Source organism: Dromaius novaehollandiae, chromosome 2, assembly GCF_036370855.1.
Source record: "Dromaius novaehollandiae isolate bDroNov1 chromosome 2, bDroNov1.hap1, whole genome shotgun sequence".
In the NCBI taxonomy this organism is placed as follows: domain Eukaryota; kingdom Metazoa; phylum Chordata; class Aves; order Casuariiformes; family Dromaiidae; genus Dromaius; species Dromaius novaehollandiae.
In genome coordinates, this window is record NC_088099.1 from 132732952 (window position 1) to 132751557 (window position 18606).

The following is an 18606-nucleotide window of genomic DNA, read 5'->3' on the forward strand; positions in this document are numbered from 1 at the left end:
ATCCGGACAGCCCGCCCGTCCCTCCCTCCGCCGCCGCCGCCCCTTCCCCCGGCTTCGGCGGCTCCCTCTCCTTTGTTGGAGGGTTTTCCCGGGCCGCGGGAGGCAGCGGGCCGAGGTCAGCGCAGCCCCGCGCGGGGAGCGGAGCCGGCGGCGGCGGGGGGCTGCGCGGCGCGGTCTGGCTCCGGGGCCGGGGCTGGGGCCGGGGCCGGGGTCGGGGCCGGGGCCGGGTGGGCGTGTGCCTGGGTCGGGCGGGGGGGGCGTGCTAGCGGGGAGCGGCGGGCGGGCGAGGGGCTGCGGTAGGGTGGGGAGCGGGGCGAGGGCGCCCCCCAGGAGGCCGTGCCGGGGCGCGGGGCACTGGCGGCTCCGCGGGGGAAGGCGCTGGAGGGGGCGGCGGCGCCCGGCGAAAGTTCACGGCGCTTGGGCGGCCGTGGCGGGCACGGGCCGAGGGGCGGGCGGCAGCGGCGCCCGGGCCCGGGAGAGGGCCGCGGGGGAGCCCCCCTCCGCCAGCGCGCCCAGCACACGGCCGGTGCCCGGCGCCTCCGGAGGCATCGCGTCCCCGGGTGTCCGTTGGGGGACGTCGGGCTGGCGCCGGGCACTGCTTCGGAGGGCGCGTTTCTTCGCTCCCCGGCGTTGCGCGGCCGCGGAGGGAGCCGGGCTGCGCGGGGCAGCGGGGGCGTCGAGGCGCGCTCCGCGGTGCGGGCCGGGCCGGGCCGGGCCGGGCGGGGCGTGCGGGCGCGGGGGGCTGCGGAGTCCCTGCGTGAAAGGGGAAAGACGAGTGACCGCTTCTCTGCGAGAGCCTTGTTACGGGCAGCCGAGAGACACAGGACCGGTGGAGGTAGTATTACAGTCCCTACATCTACACACTTGGGTCTTGGGTTAGTAATGGGAAGGAAGTGAGAATACATATGCCCTCTGTCTTTTAAAAGTATTTTTACACGTGGATAGAGTGTCAGCTACCCCATGCTTTTTCTCCAACAGAGTATGCATAAATCAAACGGTTTTTTTATAGGCGGTAACACAAAAGTGCCATGTTCCACTCCCAAATGCTGCTTTCCTACGCTCCGTTACTAGCTGCTGCCCTGTGATACACAAAGTTCCCCCAAACAAGACTGAAGCTTGCACTGTGAGAAACCTATCTTCTGTGACACGTTTTAGCGAGGTATCTGACCAATGTGTCTGTGAAATACACAGTATTATATCCCCAAATCACTGATAGTTTTTAATTTATGCATTAAATGATAGTGATGAGAGTCAGTAATCACAGGATTACCCCAAAATAGTATTGTCTCAGATGTGGAGAGCTGCTTTCTTTGTCCCTTTCATTTTAAGTGGGAAAGCATTAAAATAGTTTTATATACCAAACTGAAGGAACAAAACAAAGACAAGCAGGAAGCAGATTCTGCTCATCCAGAGTATGTATTTGAGTGGTTATGTGTGTGAGGAGTTCAAAGCATAACTCTCATTTTGCAAGTACAAAACCTCAATAAAATAGCTTCAGAGGTTTTTTATTTCTTATGTATGGGCTTTTAAGACATAATTCTACCTAGGCCTAAACTATACGAAAGTGTATGTATTCGGAGAACAAGTATATTTTGGAGGACGAATACTTAAGATATGGAAGTAAATTGAAAAGGTGATAATACAGCCTTGAATGCCAAAAATATATTGTGCTAGCCTAAATTGATGAATTTTATGGATGATTGATTTTCTATCCAAAGGGGTTAGACTAAGTGTCTGGACTTTGGTCAAGTGTTTAATACACTACCAGATGTTTTTAGTTAAACCTAATAATACAGAGATTAATGATAAGAATTACAAGGAGTAGGGAACCAGATAAAGGAAGTGACAAAAGCTAGTGTTGAAAAGATATTATTTGTACTCACCATATTCAGCCTCTGTTTATACATCAGTGAGGTGAGGACCATAACTCTTCTTCCCCGGTCTCTTCTCCAGGGGTAGTGCTCTTCTTGGAAGTAGCTAAATACTTATTTTTCCTTCTCAGAAGAAAGCAGATACCTCCTGGTACTAGGATAGGAGCCGGCATTAACCCATGTGCTCTTGGTTAAGGCAGAACTGTCTGAAGATGTGAATATAAGGACACATCTACACAGGGCAGTACTCACCTCTCCAAGCTACTTTTTTTAGCAGCCTCCAGAACCAAATGGATATTGCTGTTTTAGAGATAATCAGTGTTTATTTTCAAGCTGTTGGTGGTTATTTCTGCATAGACAGTTTAACTCACCCACCTTTACAATTTCAAGTCTCTGATACTAAACTTGAATTCCAGAGCTGATGACTTTCAGGGCATGTAAAAGTCTCAGAAGTGAAATCTAAAGAAAAAGAAAATCTCTTCTCTAAACCATCTCCATCCTTGCTCATCTTTATAAATGATGCAATTCTCAACTTCACTTTGAGAAGTTTTATAGAGCTCTACTAATCTCTTAGCATTTTGCTGTTTGTCTGCTCATATTCCTGAAATATTTTGCAATTTCTGGCATCTAACTATTCAAAACTGATCCTAAATTGAAAAGGAGAGTTTTGTAAAGCAGATTTTTCTGGAGTATAAGGTTCCACAAACAAAAAAATCTTACCTGGTTAGTCAAGGAGTAAAAAAAAAATGTTAAATAACATGAGAATGCTGTAAAACATGAATCCCACATGAGCACAAGTAACTGAGCTGTTAGGATGCAATTGCTGTACAGCTGAAAGCTAATAGGCATAAACAGGAGAGATAACCTGTGTCAGGAGGTTGTTAAAAATCAAGTGCAATTCCTAGCAGGCATAGGATTTCTAGAACACATCAGAGAATTCAATATAAAAACAATGTAGTGTACAAAGAAAAGAATAAATAGGAAGGTCTGTATTTTGTACTATTCTGTACTCATGAATTGGGTTGAGAAGCTGATAGTCAAATAACCATAGAAACTCATTTCTGGTTTCACAATGAAGACAGTCCTAATATAGCACTGTGCATGCCAAGTAGGTAAGAAATTGGTGTAAGCACTGAAAAGCCCGGTGGACTAGCTTAATGCCTAACAAGCTGCACTGCATGGATGCAAATTGAAGTGTGTTTGAAAAGAAAGAGTGTACTAAAAAGCTTTATGATATGTTCATGTGGCCATGGCCATACTCTGACATAATTATATGATTCTTTATGCTAGAACTATAATTATAGTCCTTTAGAGCCTGTGCTTTTAATCTCCCCCTCATTCAAAACAGAAAACCTAGACTGTTTACAGGTATAGAAAAATATCATCAAACTTATCTATAAGAAACATGACAACTGTATAGCATACAGTAGAAACTTCTGTTTCCAATAGTTTTATTCACTGATGGATTATATTCTTCAGAAACAAAGATGTGAAAATTTTATTTTTCAATAACTAAATCAGTAGAAAAGTCATATTAACAGATCAAAATAAAATGCATAATATCTGGTTATCCTTGTACCTCTTTAACCATGTATATCATTCATCTAATAACCTGTTTATTTAATCATCTGCCTGCACTGGAGCTTTTCCTCAACCTGCTTCAGATTTATCTCATCATCTACTCAGACTTAAGGAGATGCATTTTGTTAACTACATCCATTGGACAGCAACAATAATGACAGAAGATGGAAGAAATCCTTCCTTTATAGATTGGTTTTGCCATCTTTAGTCATTAATATACTTTAGAGGAACTTACTGATAACAATGAGTAAGAGTGTCAGAAGGTAACCCTAATCCTACAAAGATTTGTGCACTTAATTTCAAGCTTTGAGGGTAGCCCTAGGTACTGTGCAGAAAGTTAGGTAAGCATATTCAAGATTCGGCAGCATATTCATGCAGAGCTTAAAAATAGACTTTTAGGCATATAATGCAAAAAAAAAAAAAAAAGCTGGAAACCGGAAGCTTTGTAATTAATTTCTAAACTGTCCCAGAACGAAAGGGGTTACAGGGATGAAAATACTTCTCCTGCTATCTATCAATAGGTCGCACTTTAGCAGACGTACAATTGTAGTAGCTGAGGAAAACATTCCGCTGTGGACTCTCCAAGCGGTCTTGAAATACCTCAAGCAGACAAGAAACCCCATGAAATTTAATATCCTTTTTAAGACAAATGAGTGTTTGAAGATATTATCAGTGTTTTTAGTAAATCCTATTTTCAATTTATCCTTCTGAAGGTAAATATACAGTATAACAATCTAATTTTTCATTTTGATGTTAACCTCTGCTGCTAGGAAACTATATTCTTCATTAAAATGTGAGTACTTTCTGGAATGGAAATATATGTTCATTATGAAAGATTTTTTTTTATTAGTTTTTAAAAACACTGTTTTAAGTGATATTACGAGTGAATTTCATGCTAGTGATGTTACTGACTGGAGCAAGAAATGGCATGAGTTGTCAGTTGTGCTGATTTTCTGCCTTTACCTTCTAAGCTTGATCTGTAACCCCTTTTATTCTTGGCTTCCCTAGCTCACAAGTTCCTTGGGCCAAGCGGTGTGATTTGACCAACACACTGGGATGAGCCCACAAACTTATTTTCACTTGAAATCTAAGACGAGAAGTGTGCCTGAGCCCCATGCGGCCGGGGGCTCCCCAGTGCCGGTGTCAGGGGGCTCCCGGCCGGGCCGGGCCGGGTCTTGCCACCAGGGCCCGTCCCCCTGCCCCAGGGCAGCCCCGGGGGCAGCCCCAGCCCTCAGCGGCTGGGCTGAGATGGGCTGGGGCTGGGGCTGGGGCTGGGGGAGGCCTGGGGGGTGGGCAGGGACAACAGCACACTCAAGGCCCTGCCGGTGTGAAACAAGCTTTGAAATACGGGACTGCTTTAAGTACACAGCCTAACTCCCTGCAATGCTTTCCTGCTTGCCAACGGTAGACTATCCAGCTTTTGTCTTGGTATTTTCTGTCTTTACCCTTTTCTTTTCTTTTTTTTTCCTTTTTTGTATAATGCAGGCTACCATGTCATAATAACCAGGGCCAGCTGACAAGTAACATGGCTTTTTTTCTTGTTTGCAGGTCAATAAATGATTCATTTTGGATGATTCAGTGTAAGTAAACGTTGCTGCAATCCCCCTTTTTTGTGGGAGATTTCTCAACATGGAGAAGCTTGAGTGGAGGTACAGTAACAAAGCTTGTTGTAAACCAGCAACCACTGAAAGATAGTTAAGTACACAAAAGATAAAGGATATTTACACAATAAGCCAAGCTTGGCTACCCTCAGAGTGCTCTTTTGGCGAAAAGAAGATACTTCTCTGATGAAGTATTTCTTAGATGAATGCAGAATATACACTTTGAATGTTTTTTGACTGAAATTTTCTTTGCCAGACTAAATGGAAACTCCTTAACCCCTAATAGAACATGCATTTTTTTCCCACTAAAACCATAAAAATATTATTAGGTGTCCAACTGCAAATGTGTGATGGCAAACACTCTCAATGATTTATTCATTATTGTTTAGAAGTATTTGTGCTCTCTCACTAGGTACATGTTTATGTAGCAAAACTTGGAGGATTTTTCTTCAAAAGGCAAAGCTGAATTTATATAATCCGAAAAAGAGCACAGAATGGATTGTTTTCCTTTGCTTGGTGTTGCTCTTGCATTACATTTTTAAAACATGGCACTGATACCAGCTGTGTTATTAACAGGCAAAGGATTTTAGAAGCAAACATGGTCTGAGATGTTCTTATGGCACTTGCTGCACTTATGGTCTGCTCAGCTTTTGTGACCTGGTGAATGAGACTTTGGATCCAGATGCCAGTGATAAACCATCACAGAGCACAGCACCCATTTTGCCACAGTAAGAAATGTGGGCAATATCTCCTATTCTGGATACATTTGCGACTCCCAGTGAAAGCAATGAAAGTTTGGGCAAGGAAAGAACACAGCGCTAGGCCTGGATAGGACTTGGAGGCTGAGTTGGCAGGTTGTTGCACACGCTTGTTTTAAAATTTCTGTTGTCAGCTTTAGTAGAGGTAATGTTTTTCTCAGAGTAATTCACACTCATTTTCCGGCTATTTTCAGACATGAAATGTCAGCTTTTCATAGGAAAGGCAATACTGACTTGTCTGCTTGATGCCAAATAACAAAATTGACCTAAATTACAGTTATTATATTTGTAGTTTAAAAATTCTTCTTTTGTTATGTTTACAGAGCTGAAATATTTTAACTTCAGTTTTCTTTTTCCACAATGTGCAAGGTTGCCATTTGGATAAAGCTGATGAACAGCATCCATCCCCGGAGATGCACACAGGAAGAATCCTGGTTCAGGGAAGCAGTGTGCACCCTCTGAATGAAGTTTTAGCCCCCTTTGCAGAATGTGAGCAATAGCCACGTGAAACCAGTTGTATCCCTCAAAAGAAGGGCTAAGGAACTAGATCTGCACCTGATGCAAACTGCCCTAACTCCTTTGTTTCCAGCTGAAATGCAATGACACTCATTGTAAACAATCTCATGCCGTTTTCCAAAGTGCCATCAGACTAGATGCTGGGAGCAATGAATTCCTGCTTATACAATTTCATTAGTGTTTTCTTTTTTTATGAAAGTTTTTTTTATGTTAATTTTTCCCTTTCGAGGAGCTCATAGTACAAACAATAACTTTCCAGGAAGTAATTGTCTCTCCATTCAATTTTTCTTAAACAGAACAAATTTCTGTTTGCTAAATCAACCTGATTTACTAATTAACATCTGGATCATATGTGCACACTATGCACATATACAATAATTCCACAATTATATTATATTAGCTGTTTAAAGGCTCATCTAATTTCACTCTATACATAATCCTTGAAAATGAGATTTGCATAAAGTAATTTAAAGTAGACAGGGCAAACTAGAAGTATATAATTATGTGTCACTCTGAAATAAATACATTTTCAGCTTTCAGTTTCCATAACTGAGTTCATTGGAACATAATTTAGCCTCTGAATATCTGAATTAATAACAAAAAGACAGTATTCTACTTTCATATATGGAAATTTACGTGGAATTTGCAGACAGGATCTTCTTTGTTATACTTGCTGGATTACCTTCAGGGAGAGCAAGCCTTGAGAGCATTGAAAAATGATCTTTCTCTAGAAGCTTGGGGGAGGGAGGAAGGTAAGAATCACTCTCCAGTCTAGTTGTTTAGTCTATTAAACAATTAACATAGGAGACTTGTTCCTATGAAGATTTTTCCCCTTCTCATGTGGAGAACTTAAACTACTAACCTTGGTTCTGTGAATTATATCCAAATTCGATGCCTGGAGTAACCTAAAGTGTGCAATATAAGTATCCCCCAGCCTCCAAGATGAACCTCCTTTTTTGGACTCACTGTTAGTTTGAGACTAGCCTATGACGTTATTGACTAGGGATTTTAACAGTTCTTCACAGACCGTTCAGAATTCATGAGATTATACGATAATGATCCAGGCCTAGCGAAGTGAATACACTCCTTTTTTGTTTTCTCTGTCAGGTTCCAACTCACGGTAGACATATTTCCCTAATCTAATAATTCTGTCATGGGCTCAGAATTGCCAGTGGTAAGCCTGCTGTTCAATCTCCGTACATATTGGCAACGCACATTACAATGATTTCATTATGTTTGCTAATATTTGTTAGTTGTATAAGCTCAACTCCAGGAGTCAAGTGGTTACACAGGGAACTTAGTTTGCATTAAGAGAAATAAATCAAGTCCTCTCCATGACAAAATAGAGCTGTGAAATGTGTAAGGCTGGCAATAATAAATGTCAATTGAATGGAAGTTGAATCAGTTCCAGAGTCTGACAGCACACACTCCTGTTGTTAAACATAATTCTTCTTCTTATATGCTGATCAAGAACGTAGCACTGGTGAATTTTCAGTTCGATTGAACAATGATGTCTGAGAAGTTGGATAACAGCTAATAATTTTAAAATAAATAATGTAGGTGTATTTTTGCATTCATCTGACATTCATAAAAGTTATACAGCTATGCTTAAAGTTAAATACATTGTTGGAGATTTCTGTTACCATGTCAAGCTCCATATACACTTTAAAGGGGCTCTTAAAGAAAAAAATTCCTCTGCTCAGGGTTCAGAAATGAATGTAGCAGACAGTATTTTGATGATGAATTTGTGCTGGGAATTAGGAGGATTCTAGCCAACAAAGGAATGAGATTCTAGAACATCTTTCCGTAGGAGCTACTGGGAGAAAAAAAATAAAGCTAATTAATTTTGAGGTAGAGTTGACAAATTAATGAAAGGAACAAGAAACATACCTGCAATACCAGGACTCTATAGGATACCAGAAAGTCCCTTTGAATTATAGAAAGCCATCAAAAATTCTAACATAACGATAGTATGAGGACTGAAGAGAAGAAAGCCATTGTGTCATCAGGGATAGTTTTACAAAGATTTGGGACAGCGTGGATGCCTCTGGGCAACAGGTCCTGTCCTGAGTTAGACATTTCTCCAGGATGCCGAGAAGACAGTGAAAGCAACGTGAGGAGACTTATTTGAATGTTCCCTTGAACAAATAGCAAATTTATGACTGGCTCGTACTTGAAAATAACGGCCAGAGTGAGTAATTCAGGAGTAGTCCATAAACTCCAATACAACTGCATAAAGAACTCATTGAATAACTGAATAATGGACCAGCACATAAAAATTGGATTGTTTGCTGGTAAATTTCAATAGGAAAAAAAGCCAAAAAGAATAGGTTAAATTCCCTGAATAAATTCTTTATTGCAAATAATTTTCCTAGCTCTAATGAACAGAGTTTGCTCCAGCAGCAGACAGAATAGGGCTGTAATGATGGATGAGATCTTTGTCATGTTCTAAGTATACTCTTCAGTATATGATCTTTACCCATTGCAAAATGAAAATGATGTCTGTAAGTCCTTTAAGATTACATAAAATGTAGTGTCCTAGCCAAAGCCAGGTGAAGCAGACCTTGAACCAGCCTTCAGGGAAGGCAGGACCAGGCTAACAGGTAAGGGGGCCTCCTTTCTGGACCTGGGCAGCATGAGAGGGAGTGGTGCAAGCCCTCCCTCGCCCTGCCCCCTTCACTGCTGCAGCTGCAGCTCCCCTCCCTAAGCCCTTAAGTGTAACTCCAATTTGACAGCTTGCATGGGTGTGAATACATTTATGTAAAAAAGCAACCCTGCCAACCTTAGATGAATTAAACAACTATGACACACACTGGGCCAGATTCTCTAACGCACTACAACAATTTACAGTGCTGTGACTTTTAACTCCGGCTCATTTTTAATACTATGGTTAACACAGCTGTACACAGATACTGCAGTGCTTGCTGTGGATATTAAAATGTACAAGTGCTTTTGTCTGAGATTGCTTTTGGCAGTGAATTCATATAATGTTTTAAAATGTTGGTACTATGAAATAAGGACTATGTTAGCATTTACATTTCTAGTATCAGAGGTCATATCTATTTATCCTTAACAAAGTTTTCTAATATGTCTTGATGTATTTATATAAACCTTTACAGCAGAGACTGTGTGTTTTGCTAACTCTTCTCTGTGTGGCGCTCAATTAATGTCACAGCCTAAGAATGTTGCCAGGGTATATATAAAAAAGGTTTTGTACTTTCATCTTAAACAGTTCATAATTCTGTTTTTTATCCACTTGCTTATGCAAAGGAAAAATGGGGTTAAAACTTGGGAGCAAATAACAACCTGTATAATGTTTCCACAAAAGCGAATGAAACCAGAAATATCTGTGTCAGTCACTTGTTTTCTAGTGTCTGTCACCTCTTTGCTGAATCAACTAATTCAGAAGTGTAATATGTTCGTTTTATATTTTCAAATGTCACTATTCGATAGAAAATGTCATCTTTTCAGCAGGAACAAGGAACTTAACAATATCATAATGAAACTGCAGTGAACTTGTAGATATGAATTTGACCTACCTGTGGTTCATTCTTCATACCTATGAAGAGTTTTGTTAGCCCCAAGGAGCAGAAAGGTAATTTGAGCTAGGCTGGGGACACATAGTGACATAGGAACAAGCAGTTGCGCCGCTCTCTGGCTGTGAGGGAACTCTTTTGGTTCAAATGTTATGGTAAATATTGAAACTTGAAAGAAATGAATAATTTAAGATGAAATGTTTGCTGTTATGCAGACATGTTACCATGTTTGATCAGCTCTTTTGTAGCAGAAAAAGAAGCATTATTAAGAAAGTGGTAGGAGAGAAGCAGCTGTGCAAAGATAGCATCTTTTCATTCAACACGTTCCATTCCTCTGGATGTGGGATTATGCTCATTAGTCTTCTTGTTGGATGGGGTTTTGAGGTAGAATACCTAAAATCTGGTAGTAGAATTGTGCAGTTTTTTTTCATGTCTGCATATCTCCCTTCTTCCTCATTCCAGTAATACAATGTCCTTTTTGACTCGATGCATCTCTGGGAGCCAAAATAGAAGGAGTGGTCCTTGCATTTTGGCGAGTACACACTTGCCGGGAAACCAGTATCATTGTGCATATGCAAAAACTGTTCTTAAGGATCCAAAGGAGTTTATGCTGTATTTATTCCACTGAAAAGCCAGTCCCATGAAAAGTGTGTTTTCTGGTTATGTATTATCAGTAAACTTGTTCCAGCTGTTGGATATTGGTATGATCAAGTCAGGAAGAACCTGGCTTCATAGTCCAGGCTAAACTTCAGATGACAAGAGCGAAGAAAATCACTTTTTAATGAACACTTTCAAAAAGATCTCAAATGAGGAAGAAAAGAATAACAGTGTCTTTTTAAGGGCTTTTGAGAAAAGGAGCACATTTATACTATATAGCTCTATGAAAAGTGTAAGCCAAGAATAGCAGTCTTGTCCTTCCTCTGCCTCTAAATACAAGCTGTTGCCCTCTCAGCTGCTCCTTTAATTAGACTAACACAAGCATTCTCATAGCTGAACAGCAAACCAGTTTGAACAAATCTGGAGTAAAATTAATCATTACTATTTTTCTCTCAAGTTAGCTGTGAACTGGTCCCATTCCTCCATTTGGTTCACTGTTTGGCCATGCAAATACTTGTACTGGCAGCAGGCTGGCAGCAACAAGGGGACAAGAACAAGCAGCTTGCAACAGAGAAAGGGCAAGGCCACTCTTTCTGGCAGCAGTGCTATACTGCTTATGGAATTGCAGTGTTAAAACATCCCACCCCAGCTGTATTAGGCTATTTCTGCTTATACTGACAGAACCAATGTAGATAAAGCTACATGGAGTGAGAGATTTGGACAAGACAATCAAAAACTGTGCTGTTACAGTGGCTGGAGTGTTCACTGGTAATGAGGTCTCAAGTAGTTAAAGACAGTTTAAAAGCCAACAGTATTGCAATCAGTAGCACAGCTTTTGTGAAGAGATGTTGAGACCAAATCCAGATTTGTGCTGCAGCTGGTTAGCGCTACATTGCTGACACAAAGCAGCTCTAAAGCTGGGCTAGACGATGAATGCAGGGGACTGGCATAGCATCTCTTATGCCATTGCTCTCCTGGCAGCTGGTATATGTCTGCCTGGGAAGGGAGTGTGGCCAGATCATTCCTGATCTGTGACTGTCTAAACTGTCCCAGGAGCCATTAGTTGTTGGTACAAGCCGGAATCAGTATATCTCATTTAAAATTACCATAAGAACAGAATAGGAGTAAATGCACACACCTCCAGGCTGCTGCTCCTCAAAGTGAGCTGTACACTGTTTGGCTGTATGATTTTTCCTGTTTCACAGACATGCCCACTAACAAAGAAAACTAAGGAAAATAAATACTTTTCAATGCATGAAAAAGATCCTCTTCATTCCTTATGGCTATTGGAACACTCACTAAGTGATCAGTTAAAACATGTCTTTGATGGAAATGAAAAATGACCTGTAATTTGGAATATACAAAGCACTTGATAGCTATCTGATAATATTACAATGTATAAAAAGTTCACTTCCTACAGCTGGTTTGTGTAGAGCTCTGTGGGCAGGTGAGGCCACATAGCTTATTATGGAGACATTTAAAACACACAATTACCCTGTCCATTTCCAGGAATAGAATGTATATATGACGCAATCAAAAACCAGTCCATCCCTATTAGGTGGCAGATTCTCTTTCAGCCAAGAGTACAGTGATCGCGTGATGGAGAGTATGTTGTGCGCTCAGTCATGGTGCTGGATTTGCATTCACCTGTGAGGGAGGGTCATGTGAACCAGGGCCCTGGCAGGGGCCATACCATTGCAAAGGGAATAACACCACTGTGGTGACATGCGTGAAGGGTCTCAGGCTTGCAAGAAGATGTGACCTTCAGGATTCACCAGTGGAAAGGGAGAAGAAGAGAGAAGGACTGAGACTGGTGAACTGTTCTGACTGCCAGGGCAGCTGTGGGTGACCAGCATTAGGGAAAAGTAAGAATTTATAAAGGTGCTTGCAAATGCTTCCCAAGTGAAGAGCATGGACAAAAATACAAAATGCAGGATGACTTTATTATTTTAATTACCATTGCTTGCATCTAGGTCCCAGATGTTAAAATAAAGATATTTCTTGTACATGGAGCATCTAAACACTTTGATCATAAGGATGCAGTCAGCCATTGATCTGTAGAGCTAAGCAGCATTCTTTACATTGGTAAAATCATATTACTGAACTGTCACACTTTGTCAAAAGAATTTACTGACAGGAACTGATAAAGAGATGTGCTCTCTATATATTTGTTAATACTGATGGTGATCCTGGGTTCATGAGATACATAGGAAGTTCAAGGTGCTCTCGCTGTAATCAACGTGCTGCAGGTAATAACGAAACTGAAAAACTTCTGCTCATTTCCTTTTCCAGCCTTAGAATCAAATTCTGCACTCAAGGCAAAAAACGTGCAGTTTCCATTTGCTTAGACGACTTTTAATCATATCTGTGCACATGACAGGTCTTTTAAAATATTCCAGATGTTTACCTCTTGATTTTCTCAAACCTATATTTGCAGGCAAGGCTTTTCTAAGGCTAGGGATCCACATTTCTGACCAAATACATTCTTTGTATTTAAAATTTACCAGTGGCCTTATACGGTATTCTTTTTACATGTTTCTGTTCCTTCAGCTTTCCTACACTATCTGTCAAAAACAATTAAATCACTGGATTTTTCATTGTTTGAAATAACTGGTTGCATTACCATCTGGAAACAATACATTTTAAGTGCATAATTACGGATGTTTGAAATCCCAGGAACCCAACTTTATGTGCACAGTACTAGGAGACAACATGCTCAAAAATGTATTGTCAGCTGTGAGATGAACAGTTGGAAAGGAAGAACAATTTAAACCACTTTTCTGCTTCCTTCCACCCCGTATCTTGAGAGAACTGAAGTCAGATGCGACTGCAGAGCAAAAGAGAACATTTTAGACTGCTCTTATTTGCATTGAAGGGCTGTTGCGGATAACCATTCATCATATATAACATCACAGTGGAAAATGTTTTGAGATTCTGTAATGTAAGCTGCAATATAGGATATTAAAGTTCTGCAAAACCACCACATGTCAAACATAGGACAATTAGTCAAAACTTACTTAGTTAAAACATTGCTTATTAGTTAAACTTACGCTAGTTCCAGTGCCTGACTCCATCTCCTTCCTATCCCTCCTTTCCTTATGTATCACCTCTTCCACAATATATTCATTTGCCATAATATATCCCAACTGAAAAGAACCAGGCAAATTTTCCAGCTTCAGTAAAGACACAGCTGCAGGTCCAGATCAGCCTCTGAAATCGTGTTGGAGTATGTCCCTTGTACTGCCCCCAAAAGCATCAAGCAACTCAAAAAAAGTAAGAACAGTTCATTTCATACAGGTCCAAACACTCCATCGAAGATAAATTCTAGTTGGTTTTGAGTTAATAAAGACAGTATTCCCACTTGCCTACTATCTATCTGATTTTTTTTTTTCCCTAGAAACACTTCGTACTGAATGACATTTAGCTTCCAGTCCTTTCAAGTCATTTTGTGCCACGACACCCATCAGTCAGTTATCTTACTTTTTCCATAGTCTGTATTTGTAAAAAGGAAGGGTGGGGGAATTCTCAGCTCTATGCACTTCTAGAGATATCAAAAGTTTAGTTTCCATGCCTTTTAACTGCCAAAGCCTTTCACCTCACTGAGCTGATAGCATGATGGAGTACTGTTCAGACTGATAACTAACTGTTAAGAATTCTCTAGTAACAGACAGTATGCCAAATTTGTGGTCTCTATGGGAGATTATATTTGGCTAAGAAGCATGGGGAGAAGAGAACCACAGGAATTCAATTGGATATTATGTAACATGGCCAATGGTAAAATTAAAAAAAAAAAAAAAAAAAAAAAAAAAAAAAAAAAAAGGTTCTTTCTGCAAACCAGGATTCTATGTAGAGGCAGCCACAGTGGACCAAATCCTCAACTGGATCTGCAACCTGACCTGACTGTACAGTCTGTGTGCCACTTAAGAGATGTCAGGAAAAGAAAGTTAGCCTAACAGGTTTTTAACCAGAGAAGACTCAACTTGCCTCCTCACACAGAGAAGAAGCAATGTGATTAAAGGGGGAAAAGTGGTGGTTGGTCAGTTAGTAATCATTGAAATCTCAAATGCACAAATGGCACCGAACTGTGGAAATTTCAGTGGTTCCAAATCCTCTCTGTTTATGTTTGGAGAGACAATAAAGATGAATGACCAGAGCTTTGTGAATGCCATTTAAGCCCTTGGAGTCCCTTTCCCATACTACTCAAAGTTAACATACAGTTACCTTTCTACTGCTAGATATGAAAAGAAACAAACTGAACATTGATGGATGCATCCTACTATCAAATTTAGGAGTGGATTCAGTACTAGTTTGTGGCTAAGGATAAATGCTTAAAACTCTGACCTTCATACCAGTAAATGTCTGCTTTATGAAAGGTATTTTTCCTAAATCAATAAAGTTAAAATCAACTTGACCAAGATTACCCCCACGAAATTTACTTCTCCTTTCCCAAATCACTTTGACAGTAAATCATCTCTTCTGTACAATTTTGTAATGCAGATATGATTTTTATTTGAATTACACTCTGAAGTAGGCATACAAAAATCAATATATCAAATTTCCTAAAGAACACAGGGGTGATAGCATTTCATGCCAGTTATACCCCACTCCTCAATTTTGCACTACTGTGAGCCACTGATAGGCATGTAAACCTATGCAGTGTGAAGACAGTTTAATGAAGAATAGCATAAGACACACGTGACCAGAGAGCCTTGGCATAACTACTATAAAGGGACTAACACACAGCATTAATAAAAGACAAAGTAGTCTAAAACATTTTGAAACAACAGTCAAAGGGAATTCCTATTGCAGCTGAAAAGAACACAAAACAGTCCCAAGCATCTGATGGAAGGATTAATTAGTTGCACATTGTTATGCATTGAGGAAGAGTATTTCAGATTCATCAGGACTCTTATGTTTTATTGTGTGAAGACAGGTGCCCCAGACTGCACCTAAGCCTTGTTAAGATACTGCTAAAAGTTGCATATAATGCCAGATGTTTTTAAAGATTTTTAAATATTTGTTGTACATTTTCTTAAATACAGAACTTCAAAGAAAATCAAGGGTTTCTGATGTGGGAGAAACAGTCAATTATCTGCATAAAATGCATTTCTTTTCCTCTTTTGAATAAAATAAATGGCTTTGTTGGCTCATGATGTATTGACTGAGACACACACAGGAAAGAATGTGATTAAATAGCTTTTCATTTGGTGCATTGTTTATGTATTCAGCCCTGATGATAATGTTCCCAAAGACAATCAATCATTGATTTTAATTTGCTTTACTGTGTTAAAGAAAAGAGTGAATTAAATGTAGAATTTATTTAGCCTTCCCTTGCATTCTGTAATAATCCAGATGGAGCATATACGTTTTCTGTTTAGTGACACTGGCATGATTAAGAAATGACATAAATGAGCAGTGCATTTTTTTAGGGTTCATTAATGAAAGTTAGAGATATAAAAAGCCTATTGATCATCAAGTTTATCTCTTTTTTGTATACTTGAGTTTACTATATGATCAACAGTCATGTATTATTATCAATTTATACAGAATCACTTGTGTGAGAGGGACCTTAACTAACTCTGAACTAAGTGAGATCTTTCCATCACTAACGGATCACTTCATGATCTAAGATGGATAAGTCCCTGCACAAGACAGACTGGATCTGGTGTAGATGGATGAAGAGAGATGACAGTTGAGGAGAGGAGTTATTCATGGAAGAAGTAGGTTTGACAGAAGGAAGAAATATATATATGAATGAGGAAAAAGGTACTGCTGCAACAAGAAATGGGAGACTAATTTAAAAACAAAAAGATACAAAACAAAAGGCACACAGAGAAGAATGAAGGGTCTGGAGAAGGAACTGTAGTGATTCAACTGGGTTATTAGGTTGTTGCAGTGCTGGGATGATAAATTACACTAAGCTTTAGACTTGAACTTTGCCTAGCTAAAAGCGGACATCTGCTACATTACAACTGTAACGTGGGCACAAACATTTCCTGGAAGTGCATTTTGACACACAAAATATCTCTTAAAATATTTCTCAGAACACTAGAGTATCATACTAAAAAGTGGGATTTTTCCATAAAGCCCTGCATATATAATCTGCTTTCAAAGAGCAACAAATTAGAATAGCTCTATGGCTACTCCATCTCTCTTCTTTTTTCCTTCTTGTCTTAAGACATGTAAGTCATAACCAGAAACATCACATAGTGGCATAGTAATATAGTGAATGATAACACAAAACAGACAAGCAGCAGCAAGGAAGAGCAGATCTCATTCATTCATACCAGTTCTACTGAAATTACTGAAATGGTAAAATCGCTGTTCACATTTTAATATAAAGAATCCATGTGTCCTCAGTAATTTCATTACTATATCTCCTTTCTTTTTCATTTAAGAGCTGCTAGGGCTCTTAGGAGCACATATATTTCAGCTCGTATTTGTGTTCCCTTTCTTATGAAAAATAAGAGCCTGAGAACTACCATACTGGACCATGCCAAAGGTCCATGTTAACCCAGTGATCCATCTCTGGATCACTGATTAGCTGATTCAGCAGTCTGTAAGGAACAGGGAACATAGAGAGCATTGCATCCCCTGGGACTATTCCAGATAATCATCAACTAATTGAGGGATTTTTGAGCTGCAAGTTGCACCTAGACTGTAATTTCTAATATTGTGTTCCTCTTTTTGATGATTAAAAGCGTATGCATTATCTGTGTTTCCATACCTCCATCTTCACTTCCTAACATGCATATTTTCAAATCTTTAAAGTGTCATTTTGGTCCTTTTAAATTTGATATGATTCTTGTTCTCTTTCACTGACAGACTTGAATAATGATAAATAACAATGACAATATCACTTTGTATAGCAATGAAAATAAAGTATTTGAAGTAAAAAGGCAATTTTTATGTCCCCCATAGCTTTCTATTTACCTGCAAGTGCTCTCTGCTTGGTACATTCAATGAACTTGGTACTACTGCCCCCTCTTAAATATGAATGAATACATTTAGTCCTACCTTTTCTATTCTTTACAGAACTTTCCCTGGTACATTTACCAGGGGTATCAGTATTCATAATGGTTTGTGCTTGGCCATTACATCTGCAAACTAAGCTGCGTGCAAGCCTAGGGCCATAGGACTGCAACATGGAGGATGTGTATCAGTGACTGCACTATGGGTTTGCTTCACACATAAATTGCATATGATAAAATTGCAAGCATAAAAGTTGCACAGCACTGTTATACTCTTTTCTTTTTCAGCAAGGAGGTAAGTAGCAGCTCCACTGCCAGACCAGAGCCTCTACCTGCAATTCGTGATTAGAGTTTCATTCTAAATAAAGAACATAGAACTTGTGCAAAATGGCAATTCCTTGAATCAGTGCCCAATTGCCCCGTTAGCAGAAGTAGATAAAGTGACGGATTTTTGACAGTGACATAACTACACTGAGTGAGAGCCTGCGTTCTTGTAGAGCCATTGACACTCTAGGAGTATCCAAACTGGTCACAACTCAGTGTACAGGGATAGCTGAGGAGATGTGAAACTGGCTGTGTAGCTCTGCTTCCACTACTGTCAGGAAAAGATGAGCACACACTCCTGCTTAATGGGTGCATCAGTTCCTAAAGGTTTCACTGGTCCATACTACAGCATCTTAATCTTTCATAAACTGTGCTGGGAGCCAGTACAAGATACAGCATTCTCCCATATTTGTAGGAAGGAGGTAGAGAAAGCCAACAGATCTTCAAGCCATGCTAAGCATGGGCAAGGCAGGGGACAGGCCACAGTGCACTCTAGCAATTGTTATATTGTATCTCCTGAAATCATTAAACCCTGTCAAATACTCCTTAGTTTATTATGACAGTACCAAGGGGCTCCAATCATGTATCAGAGGTCCACTATGCTAGCTGATACACAAACACATTTAATTAAAAGTTGTCAAGATTTGTATGGACAAACGAGGGGGAATTCCTTGAGCCATAACTGTTCAAATTTGCCAAGCTGATACTTGCATTCAGCTAGAAAAAGAGTCAGTATTAGGGGGCAGTGGAGAAACAAAAAATATTTCCTGATAAAAATGAGTGGTTTCTCTAATAAAGAATGCCAAGATGACATAGAAAACAGGTCAATATTTACTAAATTAATGCAGCAA

General features: G+C 40.0%; 1 long non-coding RNA gene across 2 annotated transcripts; it reads left to right on the forward strand.

Moving 5' to 3' along the window:
* Positions 1-23: 23 nt before the first annotated feature.
* On the forward strand, positions 24-16123 carry LOC112986700 (uncharacterized). 2 transcript variants are annotated; one of them, XR_010387957.1, is made up of 4 exons: positions 51-115; positions 1010-1159; positions 5001-5781; positions 6181-16123. It is a non-coding gene; the product is annotated as an uncharacterized LOC112986700 (long non-coding RNA). The 2 variants fall into 2 exon arrangements; XR_010387956.1 differs by having other exon boundaries at positions 24-115; positions 5001-16123.
* Positions 16124-18606: the final 2483 nt, after the last annotated feature.